General features: G+C 34.4%; 1 long non-coding RNA gene across 1 annotated transcript; it reads right to left on the bottom strand.

The window, feature by feature from the left end:
• Positions 1-6,284: 6,284 nt before the first annotated feature.
• Positions 6,285-6,845, bottom strand: LOC109120320 (uncharacterized). The gene is made up of 2 exons (XR_002027775.3): positions 6,684-6,845; positions 6,285-6,540 (listed from the first exon to the last, which is right to left on the bottom strand). It is a non-coding gene; the product is annotated as an uncharacterized lncRNA (long non-coding RNA).
• Positions 6,846-8,339: the final 1,494 nt, after the last annotated feature.

Raw genomic sequence — 8,339 nt, 5'->3', positions numbered from 1 at the left:
GAGAAATTGAAGACATAAAGAAGGAGATGAGAACAACAGAAGAATGGGGATGAGAGGAGTACAGAACTGTCACATAAAACTTGCCTACTCTAATTCTTATGCTACTGGGTATTTATAGGTAGGGTCAACTATCTTAATTTCTTGCTTCCCACTTCACGCGTTCCACACTCGGATGCTAAACGAAATCTGTTAACTTTGTTGGATACTTTCTCACTCTTGTACTGCATCTCACACTTTCTGTTACTTGGGGAATGCTGACCTGGCTGCTATCTCGGCTAGGAGTATGCGTAATTTCAATTGAGTTATTGTTCATAACATAACAATTACATAAACGACCTGGATTTCCAGGTAGTAACTGACAAATAGAATATGGATTTTGACCCTGGAAACTATTAATACATTTGTCATCACAACATTTTTGGTCACAACTTCCACCGCATGGGCCCAAATATGTCAAGCAAGGTGTTGCATTTTTGCTTGCAACCGCCGTTGAACCTATATACATATACAAGAAATGTTGATACATTTTTAATTTTAGAGCATAAAATTCAAAAATTCTTTTAACATTTAAAATTATGTATAGAGCAAAATAAGCCAAACAAATTTAAAAAAATAAAATAAATAAAAATGTAATTTACCTGATCCAATAATGAGAAATAGAAAAATCAAAAGAGTTTGTGAGATGAGAGACATTTTCCTTTTGAGTGCCAAAAAACTTTGAACTATTAAACTCAAGCAATGGCAAAACTACGGGAGAGTTCTTCTATATATATAAATTGTTAAAAATAAATTCTCTTTTAACTTTTCAAAAGTCAAAGTTCATTTATAGCACTCTTATAATTTGACTTTTTTACTTCTTATATAATAATGAGTGTAATGGTTAAATTTGCATTTTTCAAAAATAGATTTACAAATTCAATGTTATGTTTCTCAATATAAAAGTATAGTATTATATAATGACAAACAATCCGAATATATAAAAGTATAATAATATTCATTGATTAACAATCATTATATATAAAAGTATAGTATTATTCAATCCTATAATATATAAAAGTCTAGTATCATTCAATTACGAACAATCCTAATATATAAAAGTATAGCATTATATAATTACAAACAATCCTAACATATAAAAATATAGTATTATTCAATTACAAACAATCCTAATATATAAAAGTATAGTATTACACAATTACAAACGATCTAGAATAATTTTACATTAAAAAACAAAAGGAAAATCAAAGATAAAAGAGGAATTTTGTTTCTATTTATAATTTCAACATTAACACGCGATATGTTGTTGTGTATATATAATTTAATGTCAAATATATTTTTTAGCACGCACTGATAACTATTTAGCGTTACAAGAATGATTTTTCAAAAAAATATTCTATATAGTTATGTATACAAGTAACAAAAAAGTTTAAAACAAACATTTTTGGAAACAATTTTCAATATTTTACGAGTGAGTAAGAAGCATTTTGTTAAAGACTGAAACAATGTTTAAAAGATTGGAGTTTATGAATATGTACATATTACATATTGATATATTGTCCAAATGTTGGTAGAAAACTAGAAATAGAGAATAGTAATATAAAATCCAGGCGAACAATATGAGTTACAACAAAATATAAATGATATAATAATTATGTGAGTTATCACATTTCATATTTCTAAAACATGAACATTAATCTTAGTTTAACTTATCACAATCATGATAACTATCACAGAGTGGGGTAAAATAATCTTAGTTTAACTTATCACAATCATGATAAATATCACAGAGAGGGGTAGAATAATCTTAGTTTAACTTATCACAATCATTATAACTATCACAAAGAGGAGGGGTAGAACCTCGCCAATGTTTTCTTGCTCTTCCATGTTTCCAAATGTCAACCCGAAACGGATCTGAACCAATTCCTGCAACTTCCAAACCAGTGTTCAACAACAGTAGTAACTAAATGGATTAGTAATTAAACAGCGAGCTCCCCCAGACAGCTAAAAGCAAAAATCTATGTGCTACAAAACTAAGAACTATCAAAAAGAGTAAAGATAAAAACAAGTTGTTCTAAATTCCATAAGAAAAAAAACAAATCATGAACTCTAAGACTGCTGGTGTCCACATCAGATTTCATGTCCTTGGGGCGCTCCAAGCCTGCCTATGCCTCGTTCATCATGAGAAACTGTGAGAAGTCCTTCGGGTCAATCTGGCGAATCTCCTAGCCCAGGGCAACGCAAGTAAAGATGTCCTTAATGGTCTTCCAGATCCGGGCCATCAGGCAATCACTCTCCACGCCTTTCCTCCTCTCTTGGCGCAACTGGCCGCGGGGAACCTCACCTCGAGGGTAGTGCTAGGAGGAAATGGAGTGAAGTTAGCATATACATTCCCCATCTTCTTCTATATCGTATCTAAGTCTATCTCGACCCGTGCACCTTTGAGGGTCCTCACCGTCTGAACCAGCAGTCGCGCTACTACTACTAGTTTTTCTCGTCTCCTTCTCCTGCCCGTAGAAGTAGAACATTTCCAAACTAAAATGGGGTGAATGGGGGTGATCCTTAAGGAGTAACAACACTCCTGCCCTCTTGCAAAGGGAAGTGATAAGACCAGGAAGGAAGAATGTTTTCTTGGTTCCTCGGTAGAACATCGTTCACTCGGAAATAACCCTTTATAGCACACTGTACCACCAAGGCTCGGGAAAGTGTAACGTTTGTGCGATTGCCCACAGGTGAATCCTCCTAGATACCAGGTGCACCCACCTCTTAACATCTGGTGACCAGTCAACACTAGTGAGTTCCACTTCCGTAGCCTATTTAAGTTGTTCCCATTTCGCTGGATCTACAATAGTGTCCCGCAGCCACTCGAGATCCATCTCTTTTATTTTGGCCTCGTACTCCAGGTTTGGGGCCTCTGGCACCTCCATCACCTCATTAATAGTAGTGGTGTTCAGTGGAATGTCGACTCCCCAAACACGAATGACCAGGTAAGGTCCCTCCAAACATACGATGGGGAGGATGGAATATAACTTCCTCACCCAGGTTGAGCGGGCATCTGGGGGAGCCTTAGTTAGAGGTAGTCACTCAAACTCAACCAAATGAGCATAAAAGGCAAAAGTCTTCTCTTCCACTGTTCGTAACACTAGCGCCCTCTCACAGTAGAATCATATGGCACGGTAATCATGATATCACTCCCAACTAGCGTCATCTGAAAAGCGGACGAATGGTGTGTTATCGTCGTTTTGCTGAGCCATTTGGGAAAGCTTGCGAGAAATAAGATCAGTTAGGACAATAATGACCAGATACTCAAGACTAAAACAAAAAGAGAAATTTCTGGAGAAAGGGAATTAAGCCACTGGTCTGGACATCTCGCTACAGCAGTTGTCATACCGCTACAGCAAGACGATGCAGGCTGCAGGAATGAAATGTCTATTTTTATCAATTTTTCAGTAGATCAAAGTATATTAACTATCCTAGAACACAAAAATGCTTTTATTAACCACATAACCCTTTAATAGTGTCAAAAAGTTCGAGTTCATGATGAGTGTCTAACTTTCCGCACCATTTCTTATCGATTTAGCCATATTTCGGTGAAATCTTTATGCGAAGAGGTTGTAAAAACGTTAGGGATGTAACAGAAGTAACCATGTTATGATTATTTAACACAATTAGAAACCTAGTTCAATTTTCAATATAACTACCCATAAACTGTCCCGATTTGATTAGTTAATTATGCATCCAATCATGTTAATCAATCAATGAAGTAATAAGAGTGAAAAATGAGAAAAATCATACCTTAAATTCCTCGTTTGGGAGGGAGTTTGGGTGTTTTTTGAAGAGATAAAAGAGAAATGGGGAAAAGTATGACCCTTTTCTCCACTTACTGTGGTCGATCTCCCATTACAGCGGCAGAGGTGACGCTCTAGCGGGCAGGTAATGTAAAAAAAATTGAGGTTGATTCGAAACTCGCGTTATTTCTTGTTAAATTACCCCTAGCATGGAAGTCGAGTACTCTTTTGTATAGGGCATTTTAACCTCTATGTTCTAGTGTGTGTCTACCCTCCCATGATTTCGAATTGTCAAAGATCCCAAATTCTCATCGTTTCATGTAGAAGTCATTTGTTAACAGAAAGCATTTTGAAGTGAGAGCTAGAGATGACCAGGTTGTAGTTGTTCGGAGACGAACGAGTAGTAAATTGGTATCTATTGTAACGATCCGAACCGCTATTATTTGAGAAGGGAAAAAATTCACAAAAATTTTTGAACCTGTTCCACTTACGTGGGACATGTGCCACAGGAGCGGCAATGCTGTAGCGGCAACTTACCCCGCGACAGCAGGATAGGTGAAGTAGAATCCTTATTTAGCGAACTGCTTATTTTTCCATCTTTCTAAATATAACACATAAGTTGTAAATAATTCTAGAAAATTCTATAAAAACTATTCTAAGTTTGGAAAACAAGGAGAGGGAGCTTTCTCACATGGGAATGGCAGAATCTTACAAATTCTTGGTCAAATTCACGATAGTGAATCCATAAAAGCTCGAAAAGAAATCAAAACTCCATGCAATTTCTTGGCGCCCATGTAGTTTAGGTTTTTATGCATTGAGTAGTCATAAATCTGGGCTTACCTTTATGTATGCAGAATCAACCCTAGGAGATATGCGTAGACCTTTATGCACGAGTATATTTCGTGGAAAATTTCTATAATGCAACATATTTGGGGTTAGTGTTTGATGTAGAGAATTGATGATTGATCAAGTGTTCTTTGTTGTTTTGTTGAGTAAAATTCCTTCATTAAATAAAGATATCTGGTAGAAGAGAATAAAATTTAGCCTATGTTATGTTCGATCAATCAAAGTAACAAGTTGATGTATGTTAGTAGTTTAGGTTTAAAACCCAAATGATGAACCCTAAGGAAGAATTAGGGCTTAACTTAGCCTCTTGAGTGATAAGAATTGGGAGAAACTCATACGTGATGATTATGATTTCATATTGGTGTGATATACGTTTTTTATTGCTTCATTATAATGCACATATGTATGTGAATGTTGCATTATTGATCACCCAAATCATAATTGAGGATAATACAATAATTTAAGAGTGTGACATAATCGATTGGTAGGATGGGATGCTAGAGAAGTTTAGGATTATCTAATGAGGTTAGCATGTTTAGGTCATGATTTTAAGACACAGAATTGCTAGCGGTAGGGAAAGAAAATGGTTAGGAGTCAGAGTTTTGGTGTAAGCTGGAAGTGTTCTAAGAAAGGGTAGGGTGGAGAACATAGTGGTCCGTGCATGATCCTACTATTCATTTCTTATATTATGATGTGGGCATCGGGTTGACCAATGATTCCTACCAGCACGTGTGGTTGTACTTATACTACTCTTACTATGTATTTTTGGACGTAGTCTTGATGCAGATTGGTGATGTTTCATTACGTGAAGGCGAAAAATACCTCCAATAACTTTGACTCTTTTTCCGCATGGTGGGATTGTGTTCTATTATTATTTATTGGTCGGATTGTTCATTTAGTGGCTCTTATACCTGTTACATTAGATCCTTGGGGTTGTTAAATTACCTTACAAGTTTAACAAATAGTGTACTTAAAAAGTGTTATTTAATAAATCTTCTTAACTTTGTTGTCCGTCTTATTTAATTGACACATGTTTTGTCTATTAGGATATTAGGTTCTCCTACCTAGGCGTTAGAGTAAGTGCCCGTACGGCCCAGTGGGTAAGTTCATGACACAAACATCGGGAAAAAATCATGTTGAAAACACCTCCCTCAACTGTTAATAATTCCTTCTACTTTTGTTTGTTGTTTTAATTTGAAACAAGAGAAAATGCTCAAATATCCAATGGGTTTAGTTTTGAGAAAAGAATCGCATATACCATTTTTTTAAAATTCAAGGAATCTATGTATTTTCTGCTAGAAATAAGATTCATCCATGCCATTATTTATTACTTGAAAACAATTCCTATTTCACATTACCGTTTTCTACTCTTGGTCAAATATTATTCGGCCACCTTATTGGTAAAATTATTTTTCAAAAATGAATATGGCTTGAATTTGAAATTTTCCGTTTGACACATAGACTCATCTATCTAATATCCCCTATAAAAAATTTGGCTTATCATTTCCGTTAACAAACAATGGTATAGATCGACAATTTCTCAAACGAAAATGACATAAGCGAGTTAAATTTTTTAACGAATAACATAAATAAGACTTTTCTCATAGCTCAATAACATATTTAATCCATAACATCAAAAACCACCAACAATAATTAAACATAAATGACATAATCATATATGATTAGTCCCATTTCATTAATCTTGAAACTCTAATTAATTAACAATCATGGTAACAATTACATAAACGACCTGGATTTCCAGGTAGTAACTGACAAATAGAATATGGATTTTGACCCTGGAAACTCTTAATACATTTGTCATCACAACATTTTTGGTCACAACTTCCACCACATGGGCCCAAATATGTCAAGCAAGGTGTTGCATTTTTGCTTGCTACCGCCATTGAACCTATATACATATACGAGAAATGTTGATACATTTTTAATTTTAGAGCATAAAATTCAAAAATTCTTTTAACATTTAAAATTATGTATAGAGCAAAATAGGCCAAACAAATTTAAAAAAATAAAATAAATAAAAATGTAATTTACCTGTTCCAATAATGAGAAATAGAAAAATCAAAAGAGTTTGTGAGATGAGAGACATTTTCTTTTTGAGTGCCAAAAATTTGATCTATTAAACTCAAGCAATGGCAAAACTATGGGAGAGTTCTTCTATATATATAAATTTTTAAAAATAAATTCTCATTTAACTTTTCAAATGTCAAATTTCATTTATGGCACTCTTATAATTTGACTTTTTTACTTATATAATAATGAGTGTAATGGTTAAATTTGCATTTTTCAAAAATAGATTTACAAATTCAATGTTATGTTTCTCAATATAAAAATATAGTATTATTCAATGACAAACAATCCGAACATATAAAAGTATAGTAATATTCAATGATTAGCAATCCTAATATATAAAATTATAGTATTATTCAATTACGTCAAACAATCCTAATATATAAAAGTATAGTATTATTTAATTACAAACAATCCGAATATATAAAAGTATAGTATTATTTAATTACAAACAATCCGAATATATGAAAGTATAATAATATTTATGTCAAGACCCAAAACGAGCCGCGAGTGGCACCCACACTTATCCTCCTAGGTGAGCGAACCAACTAATCTAAACCCCAACATTTACCATTATTTCAACCATAATGAACAAAATATAATGGGGAAGACCCAAAACTTATCAATATAACCAAATAAATAAGCTTCTAAAGTTTATCAATTATTATCCCCAAAATCTGGAAGTCATCACACCAAGAACATCTATCCTCAAATTTCTAAATCTAAGAGTATTTAAGAAGCTAAAAATAGTAAAAAGATGGTCCATGTCCGAACTTCAAGACATCAAGACGTGAAGGAGAGAATCCAGCACGAGCTAGGAATAATTGCTCACCCTGAATTCTGATGTGCTGAAGACTGGCTAGATCTGAGGACGAGTCGAAGTCGGTGGCACGCTTGCTGCACTCCATTAATAACAAAGAAGAAAATTACAAGTAGGGGTCAGTACAAGGAACACGTACTGAGTAGGTATCATCGACCAACTCAAAATATAAAGCAATATATACTGAATAATAATATAAAATCAACCATAACACTTAACAGGTGGCAATAAACAAGTACAAGAACCATTGGCAACAACACCAAGCACACCTATGAGGACTCAAGCCTCCACACCATACTCATTTGGGAAATAGATTCTTCGAATTTGAGTATATTAACATAATTCAAGATTCATTCTCTTTATTATTATCGTGTCGGAACGTGACACTCCGATCCCATATAATACCGTGTCGGAACGTGACACTCCGATCCAATGTTATCGTGTCGGAACGTGACACTCTGATCCATTATCTCATTATTTTATTTTCATCAAGTCTTCTTTATGTCAAGGCGTCATCTTAATAGAGAGGATTTAAGATTGAAGATTCAACAGTCTCATCATTCTAATCCACCACAATTACACAATCACAACATACAAACACACAATCAAGCATATAGAAGACTTTACAATACCACCCAATACATATCAATCGCTATTTAGAGTTTACCTATCACATAGAAATAAACCATAACCTACCTCCACCGAAGAATCGTGATCAAGCAAGCTACTTTCCCAATGCCTTTGCTGTCCTCTTCGTTCTCTCTTTCTCGCTCGTTCTCCCTCTCTGTTCTTTTTATTTT

This window comes from Solanum lycopersicum, chromosome 5 (genome assembly GCF_036512215.1).
Source record: "Solanum lycopersicum chromosome 5, SLM_r2.1".
NCBI lineage: Eukaryota > Viridiplantae > Streptophyta > Magnoliopsida > Solanales > Solanaceae > Solanum > Solanum lycopersicum.
The sequence above is the reverse complement of the archived record's forward strand: the minus strand, read 5'-3'. Positions and strand labels throughout refer to the sequence as shown.